General features: G+C 32.1%; 1 protein-coding gene and 1 long non-coding RNA gene across 2 annotated transcripts in view; both read right to left on the reverse strand.

The window, feature by feature from the left end:
• LOC117235682 overlaps positions 1-12,147 on the reverse strand; it is a 36,617-nt gene extending 24,470 nt beyond the window's left edge. The window contains exon 1 of the mRNA XM_033497947.1: positions 11,794-12,147. The gene's annotated coding sequence lies outside the window, so the exon portion shown is untranslated. The remainder of the gene's footprint in view (positions 1-11,793) is intronic.
• A 3,047-nt stretch (positions 12,148-15,194) lies between these two features.
• On the reverse strand, positions 15,195-18,531 carry LOC117235749. The gene is made up of 2 exons (XR_004493726.1): positions 15,695-18,531; positions 15,195-15,615 (listed from the first exon to the last, which is right to left on the reverse strand). It is a non-coding gene; the product is annotated as an uncharacterized LOC117235749 (long non-coding RNA).
• Between the last annotated feature and the right edge of the window lie 734 nt (positions 18,532-19,265).

Below are 19,265 nucleotides of genomic sequence, written 5' to 3' on the forward strand. Positions count from 1 at the left end.
GCCAATGTACAAATAATTGAAATGTATTTTCCAAAATACGCGAATGTGAAAGTTCTTGACGCGTTCCGTCATCTTCGAACGTAGTTCCGAAACGAGACACTTTTCTCAGATCAGACAGAAGAAAATAAAGGACTACGAAATTGAATGAAGAATAATTAAGAAATGCGCTTATTATTAGAAAGAAATATACGTACACTTATCGTGTTAACATATTTTACTAGATGACGACGTTGTATTGTATTTTCTCAGATTTTTTCGCATTTACGTTGACACAACTATCGCAAAATACGTTTGGTCAGTGTGAGATCGTACGTTACCGTCTCTAGCATCTATCCAGTTCGTGATAATTAAGCATAAGACAGCTGTATTCTAAGAAAAGTATTTAATTGTGAGTGACGCACTTGAATCATTTCAGAGAAATGACATTAACGTTAGGTTCGATGCATTTTTTGATTGGCTCAATGAATTGAAAAACAGAAACGCATAGCAGTCGTTGAGTAACGTTGCTCTTCAACGTGGAACAGTCCCCGCTACCTGCTTTTACGTATTTTCAACCCAATTACGACGTGTACGTATTTTTCCAAAATTTTAAAAATATCTTTTCGAATAAAATCTGCAAAAAATCTTATCGGAAAATTTTTAGATTTTTAAGCGATTTAACAAAATAGTCAATCTTCCTTGGTACGATTTTTAATAAAATATTACACGCTTGTTAAATGCTGCTCGGATAGTTCGTTCCGATTTTCAACACTTTGGTCGACGTAACAAAACATATTGAAAAGTTCTTCGCCGAGAAGCCTGAGAGCTTCTGGAAGGATGGAGAAATATTCAAATTGCGTGACAGACGAAGAAAAGTCACGGAACAGAAAATCCTATGTAACTCGATCAATATACAGGGTGGTTGGTAACTGGTGGTACAAGCGGAAAGGGGGTGATTCTAGGCGAAAAAACAAGTCGAAAATATAGAATAACAATTTTTCGTTCGAGGCTTTGTTTTCGAGAAAATCCACTTTGAATTTTCGCTCGGTACGCGTGCACTTTGTCGCGTGCTGTACGTTATAACGGATCTCACTGTAGATCGTTGTCTCGATGGAAAAATTAAAAAAAAATTGAAAAAATTAAAAAAAAAATTTTATTCTATATTATCTTCTATAATATCTTCCGCTTGTACCAGCAGTTACCAACCACCCTGTATATCGAATCTTAAATCGGAACGAACTTTCCAAGAGACCGTTTGAATCCTTTCAATTGCGCCAAAAATACGCGGGCGTTCAGACTATATGCTTATCAGAGTTTATGGTCGTGAGATTGTTAAAACGTTACGAATGTCGTTCGTTCGTTGAAATGGGATCAGGACCAAAAATCTCTAATACCAATAGAATAATATTTGTAACAGAAAAAAAGCACTTGCTACTGGGAAATTTTGTAAAAAATAAATATCAATCGTGTTGGAACAACGAAGGTTCGGATACAGGAGACTGTACCGTAGTTAAAGTTCTAACTTCCGACTGCGTATATTACTGGAAATCAGGCACGTAACAAATGAAAAGGAAGAAAAAAAGAGGAGAAAAATAGCACGTGCAAACATCATGCTATGCCTGATGCGGGTTCCTGGTTCCTCGCGCGATTAATGACGCAAATTTCTCCGTTTAGAAGGCTCTGACGTTACAAATCAGTTGAAACAAGAGTTTTACACCTTATATCCAATTCTAACGTACGTTTAGCAAATGAAAAGTTATATTTGCTCGCGACAAATATTAGCAAGAATTTGTACTTTGACTGAACACTCGTGTCTCGAATACGGAAATAACCTGAGGTAGAAAAGAATTTTAAATTTAATGGAATTAGTATTGTCCTCTGATAGGATAGAAATGAAAACGTTAACCTGTGTAATACGGTAATTCCTTTAAGACAGTGTCAAAGACTTATTTTTATTACACATAAGACAGATAATTACACGGTTTAATATGTTTTTATTACACACAGAAAAAAATTATAGACACTAATTATGTCAATAAACAAGTGCTATACCTACTTTAAAGTTTAAAAGATTTACGAAGGTATAGGATAGTTTCGAATAGTACGTGATACGATATTCTCGTCAGATTTTGATATTAAAATACGATCGTCCATGTACAACCGGCGTATGACTTTTCGTATATTTCGTAAGAAGACAATGTTTATTAAAATAAAATGCTACAAACTTTCACTGCTAAGCTATTGTGTTCTATGTGGAAATAATGAAGTTTCATCTTGGTTTAGACGAAAGAAAAAATGATTCGGATATTGTGCATATATTTATTTTACTATTGCTAAGAGCTTGTAGCATCAAAGTAGCATAGACTGACATTCAGTTTTATGCAAATCATTCTACGAGCAAACAATACAAGTATTTGCTGATGTAATTTAGCTATGGAATTTGATACGTTCAAACGACCATGTCGTAAGTTCCAACCTGGTAATTCACTAAAATGGAAAAATCGAAAGGATTTAGAAATATCGTCTGTTTCATTACTTGCTGCCACGTTTATATATTAGATGCCAAAAATGACGCGATCTCTCGTTCTGAATGCAAATTTGTAGAGTGTAACGCCGCTTCAGTTCTTTGGATTTCGTTTCCAGCTCGTTAACTTCTATCGAATTTAACGTTAACGTCCATCGAATTTCGCTTTGATCGATTGTTTTGGAAATTACGTTACGTAACGACCAACTCGTCCAGTTAAATAATGCGATACATAGTTTTAAGAATTCAAGGCCTGCAAAGCAATAGCAATTCAATCAGAAAGAAATCGACTTGCCTCGAAGAAAATAAATCGAATACGTGGAACGAAACTTTGTTTTACAAACCCTTATTTTGTAACGTTACCAATGAAAGCTTCGATATCGGTCGTAAGAGGCAAGATTGTTAATTTTCTTACAAATCTCTAACAGATTTATGCACACATTGAATTAAGTCATCGATATTTATAAGACATAATTGGCATTATGTCAAAGCAAAAAATAATTTTTTATCTTGTCGATGAATATTAAAGACAACTATAAAAAAATGAGAATAGATATTAAAAGAATTTACCGACATTTTAGTTTTAATATTTTTTCTATTAAATATTATACGTCTAATATTTATCAGTATTAGGTATGTATATCATTTTACAGGTATTTAACTTCTCAGTTTTTAATTAAATAATTTGATTACAATTCATTTATACATCTAAATTTTATTTACATATCATCAATATTTTTAATATTTCTCAACATTTACAAAAGTTCCTTTACGTATCCAACGTCGTATCCAATATATTAAATTTTGTATTATACAATTAATAAGAAGAAAATTTAGTGACTTCTTCCTTTTGTTATTCCATTTTAAACGCCACGTACACCTTCAAAAATTACATCCGCTGATCGGTTCCCCAATAATTTCAATCAATATTTCTTCTGCGAGTATCGTTGTGCCATCTATTTTCGCACATCCTGTATAATATGCGTCCAGTAACTTTAATATCATATAACCAACTTGCTGGTATGCCAACTCATCGCTACACACGTGCGGTTTCAAAGTCCTTTCCTTCTGCCGAAAGATACGGAGGGGCATGAATTAATCATTCGGACACAATTGCTAATTTTAATGTGATTTCGATCGTATGGGTCGAAACGAACATCGTATCGACTTCTATGCCATAGAGCATATCTCGATATTATGTCAGTAATTATGGAGATACATTCAGGACTAGACTTTACGTGGCCGGACAAATTTTTATAAATAAATTTAAACAACTGCACTCCCTATAATGCAGGATTTAAAAATGCATCTCTTGTACTTTGTAACACTTCTCGGATTTGTATTTCTAATAATAGTTACCAAGTAAATCAAGTACTTATAATTTGGTATAGAAACTATCTCTAATTATATACCCGCCATTGTAACTGTTTTCATATCTTAGTAAAATATATGAGTATAACCTATTTTCACTCGTACTAACTTTAACTTTAGAATTGAAAGTTACTTTTATTGCGACTAAATAATGTTCAATTTCTTATTAAAACTTTCCCTATTTATATATGTTACATATGATCACCACTGTAATTATTTTTATGTATACCGTAGAAAAATTTATATTTTTACGCGAATTTTTTACTCTTTTTATATTCATTACAGGAAAGCGCACAAACTACATTAAGAAAGAAGAGAATTTCATGTACTTACAACCTACTTACCATCGATAACTAAACTTGCGATCTAATATATAGTAAAACACGACGCATGTATTCCGTTAAATAATAATTCGTAAATAGTCCAAGAAATGAACCATCTTCCATTTGTTTTATCGACGTTTATTTAATCGTAATTACGTTACTTAACCACAGTTTCAACCAACAATTACTGCATCAGTCAGAATGACTAACTTGTCAATCAACTATAATAATTTCGATGAATGTATGCTTGAAAACAAAGATTGCCAAAAACCATAAATGAAACTTACAAAAACATGTCACTCATCGACTAAAAAAGAACCTGTCGATGCCTTTCTGAAAAGAATCAAACCTAACCTCAAAAGCCTGGTTGCACAATGCGTGCTTCTCGTGCGCATTGGATCCGATTTTCGGATCCATTCGATATCGAATATCAACGTCTCGGTAATTATGGTACGATCGACGAGGATTCTACGTGAAAAGATAAATCGAAAACATAGAATAGAATAAAATTCTTCCATATATACCTCGCTAATAATTTATTCAGTATATATAAATTTAACTAATTACCGCTGGGCGCGGTTCTGCGTGCGAAAATAAATAAAAAACTATAGAATAAAATTTGTTCGTTCAAGACCTCGTTGTCAAGAATATGATATTTGAACGCGTTGAGTTAAGAATTGGCTTGATACATGCGTACTTGATTCAAATTTCATTTTCTCGGAAGCGTCTATGAGCAAATTTTTGATCTCCAACACATCTTCAACTTATTTTCGTACGTAGTATATTCTTATCGACTATTCGCTTCTGTCCAATCCGGAATTGGCCAAGTTCAAGTATACGACACGAGTTTTCATACTCGGCTCTCTCGAAAACGAAACGTCACATTTTTTTCTATATTTCCAAATTGTTTTTTCATGTAGAATCGCCCACTTACCGATTGTACCGCGATTGCTGGGGTACCCTATACATTATTGCGTTCGAAATTTCGAAGTGAATCACACTAAAAGCAAACTATCGAAGAATTAACGATGTATCTCGAAAACGCGATAGTTTACTATCTAGTGAAGTTTATATGAGATAAGGAAAACAAATAAAAACGGAATTTACAAAGGATGTGAGTATTTTGCTACGAAATCATTTACCTGAATTTATCGTGCAATAAGTTATCTAAAAGTGGCGAATTATATATATATATATATAAATTTATGAATTTTATTCTAAGTAGAGAAAAAGGTTAAACGGTACAACTCTTTGTAGGGACTTTTCCCTGAGGGAAGCGATACGTAAATGTGGAACGAAAAGCTATTGTCTGTCTAACTGTTTGTTTCTCGGAGAAATTAGAAAAAAACGTATGAACGAAAAAAAGAGAAATTAAAAAATTCTTATTAATAAGCTTTTTATCGTCATCTCTTATCCCTTATTTCGCGTTTATTTATAAAGCCCGATATTAAAATTTAACATCTAAAACTGGTTAAATAACAAAATAACTGATATCAGATCTTTTTCCTCTTGCAATTACTAGAACAGGAATATCCTAGTTTTAAAAGTCACTTAAAGAATGAACATTTCGTACATTATGTAATATATAATATGTACAATATGTAAATGTATGCGTCTGTCAATCGATTACATACAAAATACTCCCATACATATTAATAATGGATACCAAAGTTATCATTCTTTGCAGGTAATGTTCTCGTATATTTGCATAAATTCCTGAATTATTATTATTAAACGATTACCGAAGGTCGTCTTATTTTTAAGTAATTATCTTTCCTAAATTTCCAATCAAAATGCTTTTAAGCTAAAAGGTCTTACACTAAAAGAAAAAAATTGAGGAATTAGATCGATTGATATTTGATAGCAAATACTAAGAGACCAGACATAATACAAACACGATACGGATTTTCCACGCAATAACAGGCTGATTGTCACAGGTTTAATCTCATTATGCCCGTCTGATATAAAAAATAAACTAAGTCGACACTTGTTTCTGCACATTTGACCAACAGCAGCCTACGTTAATTTCCATTATGTAATCAAACCCATAATATGAAATACACGCAATACAAATTTATAATTTATTATTGCTGATTAATGGCGTGTCAAAATTTGCATTCGTCAAAATATACACGCAAATATTTCTATCTGAAAAATTCTTCCAGTTTCGTACATCGTCGACTTTTGATAACTTCCGATATCGCTGACATATTTTCAACGAATCCCTCGATTTGTACATACTTTTATCTGTGCCAGTCTGTGGAAATTCTCACTTCCAGTCCACCAATGTTATATACACTTCCACTTATAGATATTAGGTCATTTATGGCTTATGAGAAATCAGTACAGACAAGTATACTTAAGGTTTATAACATTTTATTTCACGTATATGTACAATACAGCATAACCAGGGGACGTCTTTTTCAGAAAGATTATTCAGGAAGATGAATGTGTTTTGTGCTTTTTCCAACAATACGTCTACGATAGCTTTCTGTTTATGCGCTTCTGTAATTTATGCGCTTCGAGGTGCAATAATTATACGTTTTTGTAATTCTTAATATTCAAAATTTAATAACAAGTTCAGGTCCAATTTCAGATGAATAAGGTTGAACGGTAGATACGGACGTCAATTATGTTACTCTTTAAAAAAATGGCATAAAACTTTTTTATGACGTCAGTAGGATGAAATACGAGAACGATTCCAAGCATTGAATGTCAAAGTGTCACCTTTTTCATTTTTCTGCGATTTCTGCGATATTTTAAGGAACAGCTGAACACATACAAGCGTGTCTCAATTAGTTCTAATTAAAGCAATTTGTAAGTTCTTTTTCGATGAACGTTTCTTAAGAATTCTATTTTTGAAAGTAAAATAAACGTAACGATATTTGAGAACCAAAATTGGACAAGAATATCTGTTATTAAGAAAAATATAAACATTAATTTTTTTCGTTAATTTCGTTCGTGCCTTTACGGGTAAAAAATTAATTTTGCCAAAAGCCTCTAATATTTTATGTATATATAATAATAACATATAATGGTATTTATAAATAAAAAAATTGTTTCATTTTATTATTACGTTTTATTCTATTGCTACATTTTTCCTGTATCCTGTTGATATGCAAATCAGCTTATTCAGTGCTTTCAGAATAACATTTATAATTATTATTTATCTTATTTCTATTAGTAAAACAAATATACGTTATAATAATAATCTTTTACTATTTTTAACTGACTTACAATTAAGTTCAAATTAAAAATTAATTTCTCATACAGATAAAATCGATTTTCCTTGTCATTAATTATTTTTCCTATTATTACTAAGTTTATCATACTTAATATTCACATTTACATATATGGAATTTAAAAATACTACCTCGATGCTCGTATACCTAACACCTAATTTTCTTCACCTAATTCGTTGTCGCAATACTTAATTTAAGAATTGTAAAACTGAACCACTCGAAATACTTCGTTTATCGCTTAAACCCTGAAATATTCCGCTTGAGATATTCACGTAATTATTAAAACAATGTCACAACAGTTGGGAACGTTGAACTGTGGCCAACGATACACGCAAATCAATTCATCGTCAGCCACCCATATAATATCATGGTTTACGTTGCACATTTAACTCGTTACTTCGCTAATTTATTCGAATAATAAATTATTCGTTATTTCCAAATAATTTCGTTCGTCTGTAACCTTCGTTGAAAAATTATTCGGCTTAGAATTAAATCGAAGTTGCGTTTCAATGATTTATTTAAAAATGTTCGAAAATTCCTGCTGAGAAATGTTTCTGGAATAATTTGTAAAAAATTATTTGGAAATTTGTATTCGAATAACATCCAACTCTGCAATAAACGTTTCATATATCATATACATGCAACAGACTTCACTTCCGCCCCATTCGATTCAAATGCAAGCTTACGATTTAACGAGGAAACCGTGATATTTTCAAAACAAATATTTCTACATAAGTTTATTCTTTTAATGCGCGAAAAGCAAGCGGAATATCAACTTTTAACCAATCTGTTTAAATATATACGTAACAAACACTGGTCACGATCTTCGGTCACGAGGAAGTGAATCAGTGAATTTTATTCGTTTCTCGGTATGCTCAACGGATTCACGAGTTCAACTACGATAATTGTTTTTTCCACTTCGAAAGCACGTGGTTCGTACGAAGAAAGGAAAATAACAGACTTACGACTGTAACGCTAGAAGATCAGCAGAAGGTTCTCGGTTGGCTAGAAAGGCTTCGACTGAAATCGGTTAATGCAGAAACAATTTGAAATCTTATACGATTTGAAGGACGTCAGCAGTCTACGAAGCCTCTATTAGCGAAAAACTCGATTAGACATAACCTCCGCAACTTGAAGTTTTCAGCTCTTTGCTTGAGATTCGACTTATCGAGGTTCGATTGTAAAAAGCAAATAATGGCACTTGTTCTACCATTCGAACAAGAAAATTTTCATGACAGGAGGATAATACGCGCAAGCTCTAATGGTAAAGCAGGCATCGAGGGAGGTTGGTTAAGGAATCAGGATATTTATAAACATAACCTCAAAAGCTAAAAATGAAAGCATTGAAAATGACGTTACCCAAATGTTGAAGCAACATTATCGTAAAATTTAACTGTTATTAAAGAATTCCGTATTCGCTAATAACTCAAAGTTAGAAAATGTGGGTGTTTGATAAACAGCCAATAATGTACTTTAAGATATCCTAATGTATCAAATTTATTATGAAATTCTAATAAATAACGTTATTGATTAATATCATTATTTTTAATTTGTTATATAAAGAATGAAAAATAATAACGATAATGAATCAAAGAGGGAAGATTAGTCGAAAACAACTCGTGAAATTACAGAAATTACCGATTATTGAATCGTTCGACGTACGTTTACATTGCTAGTATATCGTTATTTATTACGTTCGAATTTATTATTGCAATTTTCTGTATCCTCAAACGGGATCAATCCAGAAAATAGAAAGAAAGTTAATAGAACTGAAATGGTGACTTAATTGTTCATATTTTGAATTTTGACAAACAATTGAAATTAAAAACCAAAAATTCGATTCTTTGTAAGTACATTTTATGTAATGTAAAATTTCCAACTTATGAATAATATAGTAATCTCGTTGCTTAGCTGGAACGGATCGAATTTCTTCAAGCAGTTCAAACAATTGATTCGACGAATCACGCAACGCCCACTTAAATTTCGACTAGATATATTCGCCCATCTCGTTCTTTGAAGTACCACATGGAAAATTTTTAAAAAGCGAAGAAGCCCTCTATGGATACTTCAAACATCTGATGTCACTATCATGATACGTACTACATCGTTAAAGATTTACAGTTAATCCTTCCTTTATTATTATTTTTTCTAAAACACGGAACTATATTTGTAGCAAAACTTTACTAAATTAAATACTTTGTAAAGTTCCATTTAAGTTAGAATGTCAACGATAAGCGAAATATATTCTAATAATCTCAGTTAGCAAAAATATACATGTAATCTCAAATTTTTTGGTGCTACATAACGTATAAGAACCATTAAGAAGAACCAAAGGTCATCAATATGCTTGAATATGAATTACGCAATCCAGCAAAAATTTATACTTTCTAAACGTGTACTGTATGTAGTTAGCGATATATACTACCGTCCATAAGTTGTTACACATATAGTTAGATAGATTTCTAGTAAAATGGCGAAAAATTCTCATATATAATTTAATTTTAATTTATAATTTAATATAAATGATCAGAAATAGAAAAAAATGTGATCGTCATTAGAAATAACAAAACAATATTGTATAACTTGAGAAATCTTTTTATAAAAATGCATGAAAAAATATCATGTAATGAGTAAAAAATTGTTTAAAAGAAATATCGACAAATATAAAAGAAAGTAAAGCAAAAGTAAAAAAAATTCTATGAAATAATCGAATATTTTCGCAATCGAATGACATAACAGACAAGATATAATGTTTCGATCTATCTTATATAATAATTAAAAATACAATATTATAAAACTACTATAAAAATTACATACGATAAAAAAATTTATATATACACATGTATGCAAATAAAAAATCTTTTCTATACAAATAATTAATATTAAATTTAAAAATAAATATAAACATTTCCAAAAACTTATTTTCCGCCTACATTAATTCGATTGATTGAAACTAAGATTTTCGGTTTGGTCGACTTTTTTGTTCGAGTCCGATGACTTATGGCTGGCAATGTAGGGGCATAACAGGATGCTCGTGCTTCTCCGATGAGCACGAAAACGTTTACCGTACACGCTGCGACAAACCTCTATTATGCACGCGTGGCAATAGAATGAAAGTCATTGTTCGCAAGGAAAGACGTCAACGACAGGAATACAAATTACATATTTTCACCGATAACAAAATATTAAATCGGAAGCTTACTTAATGTTGATGGAAAACTACCAAATCACTAATTCATAGAATAAAATGCATTCTTAAGCTATGTTTCATTAAATGCACCTTCTATAACGCATGTTTCATTCAATTAAATATATTTCCTAATTTTAACAATTTCTATAGTTTTCACAGAATTACACATAGCTAATACTAAGTAATTAATTCGGTTAAAAATATTTCCTAATTTGCACTAAATGTAACTTCTATACTATGTAATGCAAAATTACATATAGTTAATGCTCAGTGAGCGATTCGATTAAATACATTTTCTAATTTCACCTAGAATTATTTACTTTAATGCTTATATAACTATAAAAAGGCAACTTATTGATATAGTTACGCTACGTATGTATATTTTCGTGTTAAATTGAAATACAGAAATGCAATACAAGAAGAAAAACACGATGGAATCATGTTATAAATTTTATAAAAAAAATCACAAAGCGTACATATTATCATTTCTTCCGTTATATGATCTGAGACTAAAGATATTCATTCCAGCATACCAAAGAATCATCTTTGTCAATCTTCATGTATCATATATACAAGGTGATCCAACGATCGTGGTTCAATAGGTGACAAACATTCTACGTAAAAAAACAGATCGAAGATATAAAATAAAATTTGTTCATACGATGTTTAGTTTTGAAGGAAAATTTGTAAAGTACAATTTGAACTTGGCTAATTGGCTTGAACTGGACAAAAGTAAATAATCAATAGGACGTTGTTCTACAAACTATGTGTGAAAGTAATTTCCGAGGAAACGAAATTTGAAAATTGATCAAGTACGCGTGTATCAAGCGAATTCTTAGTCAAACTTTCAAATCCTATTTTCTTGTGAATGGTGTATTAAACCTTAAACGGAAAAATTCCACACTTTTTATTTATTCTCGCATATAGTATAACTTCCTGCTGGTTGTTTATTTCGATCCAGTCAGTAATTAGCCAAATTGTACACTAAACGAATTTTAAAATTCGATTTTACTAAAAATAGAGTTTGGTATGAAATATTTTATTCTACATATATTTTCGATTTATTTTTTCACGTTGAACCACCCCTTTGTGGATTGTATGACGATTTCTGGGACACCTTATACAATTGAGAAGTCTAACTGAAAAGTAAAAGTAGACACTTACCAAACAAAATTTCTTCGGAAGTAGAGAAGATCAATCCATTTGGACGAAGCAGGTTTCGGTCGACATGCAGCTTGCGGATTGCTTCACGAGGATTCGTTTGGAAAACTGTCAAACAATTCCGCCAAGCACAAACTTTGGAAACCTGACGCACCACTTTACATATTTTCGTGTGAAATGTATCGAGTCATGTATTTGAGGTTATGTTTTGAAAATTTTTGAAAAAAATTTCGCGTGTTAACCCGCCTAAAGCTGCCTATATACAGTAGATATAAACTGCAGCGTGAAGAACATCGTCGCGGAACGAGCGTTGCTTCTCTGCTGGACGAACTGAAGCGAATTGCGAAAGATTCACGAAGTCAGTCGTGCTTACCTCGTCCCAGCCGAACTCTCCCGAACCCCGAACCACCGAGCCGCTGTGATTGGCCCATTTTCTCCCTAGTTCACTGGACGAAATCCTGTCTCCCTGTCCCCTCCCTTTCTTATAGGAACTCAAAGGTAACAAGCACGAGTGACTTGTAGTCAGTGATGGGATTGATACGATGCATATCGATGATACTCGAACAATTCACGAAAATATTAGAACATTTACCACAAAAGACTGTTATACGTATATTGTGTTTGTTATATAAAACATTTTGAAATTTTATTATCAATGAGATGAGAATCGGCTATCTTCGTTATATAGGTTAAATTTGAAATCAATCTAAAAATGCATACAGAGTATAAAAATTACGGGATATTCATCGCAAACGTATATTTAGTGAAAAATCAGTATACAGTATGAAGAACTATCTCAAACACATCATTTTCAAAAATGGTTCCGTCGAATGTTGAAGTTTATACATTATTAATATAATAGATAATCGAAATATTTTAAATACTTTTGCGATCTCTGTGAAATATGTATTTATATACTTGCGCTAAATACATATCGTGTAGCTTCTATATGCTCTTTCAAATTAATTTCAAATACGATCGATATAATTAGGACAGTCTGATAGTTGAATCTCATCTTTTTACTTATTTTGTCACATAGAATCATCCTCTTACCATTCGTGCCATGATTACTAGAACATCCTGTAGATTGATTTCTACTTTGCGGGTATAATATTAGTATTAATATTTTCATGCAGTATCAATTTTTATATTAAATATTGAAAAGGTATCGACTATTCTTGATACCTACGATCTTACGACGTAGAATCAAAATTCGTAAATTGATATCGATGCGGTATCATTCCCAACGCTAACGAAGCACGAATGACTTGTATCTTGAACAATTTCTAGTTAATGTCTTTCAGGGAATCCCCGTGCGATTTTATCTTGCTTTTTTTTTAAGCTAGTCAGTGTGTATAAATAGAAGGTGAAGTATAAATATTGATATACGGAAAGAATGCAAATGTATTAAGGGAATTATCTTATTAGAAAAATTGCTGTAATTCTATTAGTTTCATTCGATCAATCAATGTTCTTATCGTTCTTTTTTCTTTTTGTAAGCTTCGTTTATTGTTCAGGATGATTGTGACTGTTGACATGATCTTTATACCTACGAAATAGAAGAACGTTTGAAATTTTGTTTGGATATCGTTGAAGCGCAAAAGAGAATCGATTATTTTAATTATTACTTATTTTATTTTGTATTATCATCGACTTTAAATTATATACAGTACTCAGATTTAGAAAGCTAGAATCATTTAATCATAAAAAATAAAAGAATCACTCTACTTGTTATATCCTTATACAGGGTGGTCGGTAACTAATGGTACAATTAGGTACAAAGTGATTCTATGAAAAAATAAGTAAAAAATGTGGAATAAAATTCTTTCATACGACGCTTCGTTTCTTAGACTATCGAGTTTGAAAATTGATCAGTATACGTAAACTTGGCTAAGTACAGACTAAATTTGGATGGAGGTTATTATATATGCAAAAATAAGTCAAAATTGTAAAATAAAATTTTTCTTGTTAATCCGTCATTTTCAAGAATCTAATGTTTGAACGTGTTAGTTAAGAACTGATCTGATGATACACATAAATTTTTAAACTTATTTTTCTCGAAAAAAAATCATCTTAAGAAAAAATTGTATTCTAAACTTGATTTATTTTCGCACGTAGTTTATTTATCTCTACACGTAGCTTATCCTGTTGATTATTTACTCTTGTTCAGTCCGGAATTAGCCAAGTACACTTATCAAATTTTCAACCTCGACTTTCTCGGAAATGAAACGTACAAATTTTTTATTCCATTTTTCCGCCTTACTTTTACTCATAGAATCACTCTATACCCAATTGTGTCAACAGTTACAGGTCACCCTGTATATACCTACTCTAAATATTTTCTAAACCTTCTATGAAAATAAATGAAATATAACATATAAGCTACTTTCACTTGGCTGCATTTGGATTAAGAAATATCATAATTAGTTTATCATGGATAATACCAATTAGGAGAAATAGAATAACAATCGTCTCAGTTTATGATAAATAGTAAAATAACAACAAAGTATACATATTTTGCAAGTAAGTATTTACACATTTTTAAAAGTTGTTGATCAGTTAGAAGAAACTGGTGTAGGTTATGTAAATTAGAACCTCATTAAAATTTTGCTTGTTTTAGCAACATCACGCGGGTTAGTACTATGTGCATTGGCAATTAGTGCTAAAAACGTTCAATACGAAAACTGCAAACACAAAACGGTCATGATGTATATTTTTTCAGTTGTTTAAATATAAAACAACAATTCCAGTTAGTGGTTTATTAAAGAATGAAAGTACATATTACATATATGAATATCGAAACGTAGTTCAAGTCTCAAGAGAATAAATCATACTTGAACTTCTAATAGTCTAATAAAATGTGTTTTGTCACGTGCCACGTGACGAACAGAAAACGTGTTAAGATGAATGGTTTTATTTTAGGTGATAGACTGACACGTGTATCGGTGAATCCTCTTATGATTATTACAATTTATATCAATTTCCTTCTCCACGTGGACTCCTTTTATTCGTGGTCTCCCACATAGAATTACACGTGTCAAGATGAACAAAGAAACCTCATGTGGCGTCTAACGAACGTATAACACATATGTACATACGTATACGTACATACGTACACATATGTATATGTATAATATAATATAAAACGTACAAATTACGATGATCAAGGTAGCAAAAGTAAACAAAAAGTAAACACGATGATCAGCGATAATTATCAAAATTAAAATTTTCAACAAATACATTATTATAAAAAGGACTTTTTTATTTTTTATCCAAATAGTACTGGGAATTCGAAAATCCAAAAATTCAATACACTCAAGTCGGATCATAGCAAATCAAGGAGTCTTTCTTTATTGGAGGAGAGTGACAGAGACAAAGGCAGAGAGAGGCAAAACGTACAAGAGTCAAGTATATATCAGTATATTTTCGAACCTTCTTTTACAAGATTTACAATTTGCTTGCAGTTTATATTTTAATATCTCTATCTGATATTATAACCTAAATAATTAAATTCACATTAATTATAAGGATGACTCAGCCGAAATTACCATTAAAGTCTCCTCCTCTTTTCCTCTATTGGAGGATATGTGCCACCATTAGGTACGACTGTCGTATTACCTCGAGGAAGTAATCGAGGCAATTAATAACATATTTTATTCCAAGACGGATTTCTTCAGTCGCACAATTTTTCCTCTTCATCCTTTTTTCGGGCATGTATTTTGACTTTATACAAATGTTTTAAAGCCGCTACTCGATATTCTTCTCCTTTGGTGCATAACGTGCACGATAAATTTCTGCGATCTCCAAAAGTTCTCCCAATATTCGCTATAAATTTGGGATCGAAGCGTAATGATGTTAACGAATCCTTTGAAATGACGTTCTTAAATTATACATTGAAATCTACCTCCATACTGTGCTCTCAGCAGATAAACGACGACCGTTTTTCCTTAATTCATTAAAAGTTGTTGCAGAATCACAAAATATCATTTTAACTAAATCTTGTTTTTCGATTGTATACAAGAATTCCCGTGACGTCACTTTTGCACGCATATCCGTATAAAATTCATCCATAGTTTCTACCTTGCGCAACATGTTACCGTTGGATGATTAATTATCTCCATCAGTCTCAATAAACGTTGGCTCAGCGTTTATATTAACTCAACATGTCTTGAACATAAATTCTTACAAACGAATCTTATTCTTCCTACGTTGAACCCAAAGTTGAATTTTAACATCACCTGCCGTATTTAAAAATGTACTGCTTTCGGGTTGTTTCCCTCGACAATTCCATCGAGTCAATTTTACCATGATGGCAAAAAATGAAGCTATAGGAATTCCGATAGACAATCGGCAAACTCGTCATTCCACTTTGTGGAAGCGTTCTCCCTCTCTCATCTATTCTTTCGCCGACCGCTAATTCGACTATTTTATGAGTACGACTATCATCACTACTTGTAGTTGAATCATCGAAGTCTAACGTAATCGAAATTTAATCCAAATCTAATTCAAATACGAATGCAATGGAAATCTAACCCAAACTAAACTCGAACTCACTTATCTAGACATAGACTTGTTTCTCTAAATGATATCGTACCTTTAACCGTTTTAACGCCAAGCAGCGCCCTCGCTGTTTGCGTACAGTGGTGAACTGCGTCGCGATGTTTGGTCACGATCGTCAATTCGAAGCGCTATCGCACTGCATGGCACAATCCGGCACGGATAAACCCCTGGCACTAAAACGGTTAGGGTTCTGGGGTATGCGCTGAGCTGCTCGATTCAGTCCTTCTGCCAAAAGGTTCATCGTCTAACCTACTCCGTGGACAGATCCTTTCAGGGCATTGTTATCATCTTACGCTCGCCGTGGGGTATCATGACGTCTGTAACATTAGCACCTCTTACAATTTGTCGGCCAAAAATTATACATTCGCGACGCTTAGAATTCGTCGTTAAACCAAAATTCGCGATTTTCGATAGTTCGATGAACCTTAAAAGCAATCGCTATGAATATCGTTGCCGACATAACACATAAATACAGTATATAAACTTATTACGGTTCATATAATTTAATCACTGTTTGATGAATAAGGAAATTTGTATTTATTTGTAGAAGTCCATGTTCCCGAACCTAAGTAATTAAGCCACTTACTTTGAATTGGGTAAATTGGATAGATTTCATTTTAAAGATACCATAAGATGAAGATTCCTAAAATTAGAGAGAGAAAGGGAGGGGAATAAAAGCGAAGGGTATCTTTTACACATGCAAACGTTCCCTGCCACGTGTCGGTTTCTTCTACGTGTCGTCAAGATAAAAGAAATAGGGCATCGCAGGATAAGCAAGGAGTATGAGAAAGCGCAAAGGTTGAAGAACACCGTGCTAGTCGCGCTGCGACGAATCGTTCCATGATCGGTGACCGAACTGTAAACACGTGTAAGACGACGCTGATTCGAGATAACTGAAATCGCGTATAAGATACTTCTTCGTTCATTAGATACTTAACGTTCGTCTGCGTTAATGATTGTACAAAGAATGGACGAGTATTTTAGACGTTACAATCGTAAAACCGTTGAGGCCCGCCAACTTGTGACGCAGTAAAGAAGGGGGCCTAACTTAAGGCATCTTCGAGTGTTTTCGCGTTCTCTTCGTAAAAAGCACAGAGTGACGAAAGCCAGCCGACCGTCTCAGAGTTTCGAGCTACACGTTTTCTTACACACGCAAGCCAATATAAAACAGAGTACAAAATAAAATAAAACCGGAACAAAGAAAACGAAACAGAGCTGGTGTATTTATCGAAAGACTATTTTCTCGTGGATTTGAACAGGACTTTTCTTAAATCATTTTCTTATGGCGTCCAGATAGCAAAAAGGAACAAAGTAATAGAAAAGGATTAGCGGATATCAGTGATCTTAAAGAAAATAGAATACTATAGACATTAGTAAGACGTCAGGCGGATTATGTACGACACGTATACGTGTTCCATGTGTATGTGTGTGTGTATGTATATGTGCAATTTGACTCACGAATATTAGATTAGGATTCGATTAGTTTACGTTAATACAATTTTTGGCGAATGCATTCGTGTAATAGTATGACTCATGAGTGTGCTAACAACTTATTCGGATTATTCTTTCTCTTATTCGTATGTCATAACAGAGTGGTTAAAAGTAAATCCCTTCAAAACCGTGAAAGTGTAGGTTTTCGATAAGTAACGTGTACGATGAGATATTTTCGAGAGTCAACGAATGGCTATGCCTCTACCGCTCATATGTTTATGCTTTACCAACACACTTGGTAAGGATATACGATACACCACGTGGAATACAAAAGTATAAAATAATGGACAAGGGACGATGGAGTGTTACTTTTGTAAGAGGATCATTCCTTTCCGTGATTGCAAATGGATGGTATCGAATCGAACGGAGATCAGCTGAGCATATAGAAATAACAACAGTGAAACAAAGTTCAATCGTTTAATTGAGAAATATAAACTATTGTAAAACGTACAATATATTATAAACATAAAATAAAAAAGTAATTTGTATACGTTACTATGTAATGTTTATAGAAATGGAAACTATCTCAAGAGAATTTTTGTTTAATATTTGTAGAAATCACTACCCAAAAGAATTTGCAAATCATAATGAAAGAGGAAGTACAAACATTTAGAAAATTAAAATAAATCTTGTCAAATTAAACCTTTACCTTTTGAGAATATTCTATCATTATATTATACCCGTTTCCAAAAGAAAAAAAATATTTCTTTATATATTGCCAATAAATGTTATGAACAAAAATAAAAAATAACAATTATTTTTCAAATTTTTGCGAAAAATATCAGCGAGAAAAAGTGAACCTTTTTTTAAATAAGAAATAGTGATTAGTAAAATCTAAAGATTTCATCCTTCTGAAAAATGAAATTAGTAAAAAATATAAATATCTTTATATATTCTAGTTACGAATAACCAAACAAAGAAAAAAATCTGTTTTTTAAAAACGCATTTTAAAAACATTGAGGTTGATTAATTCCCATAAATTAAAGAAACATACGATATATATTTAACTGAATAAAAAATTTTTACATGTGGTTTAGTGTGTTATCACTATATTATAGTGATGTGAAAACGTACTGCAAATATACAATTTTAATTTTGAATAATTACAAATTTATCTCTCTTACGATGTATGGAATATTACAAAATATTTCTTATCGTTGTCATAAATGTTAATCCATTTGAACCGATGAAGATTTGTAAAACAGAACTATCGCGCATAATTCATCTTGATGTTGAAATTTAAAACCTACGCTGCCCTTCAGTTATGTATTTAGTTACTATTAAAATCCTCCAAATATTTACTATATCGACGATATCAATGTGATTTTATATACAATAAAGAATCGAATACGCACAAAATTTTAAAATATTTTCTATGGCCTTCTTAAGATAGCTTTCGTAATAAAGCAATACATTTATATAAA

This window comes from Bombus vosnesenskii, unplaced genomic scaffold, assembly GCF_011952255.1.
Source record: "Bombus vosnesenskii isolate JDL3184/JDL3185 unplaced genomic scaffold, Bvos_JDL3184-5_v1.1 scf7180000013319, whole genome shotgun sequence".
In the NCBI taxonomy this organism is placed as follows: domain Eukaryota; kingdom Metazoa; phylum Arthropoda; class Insecta; order Hymenoptera; family Apidae; genus Bombus; species Bombus vosnesenskii.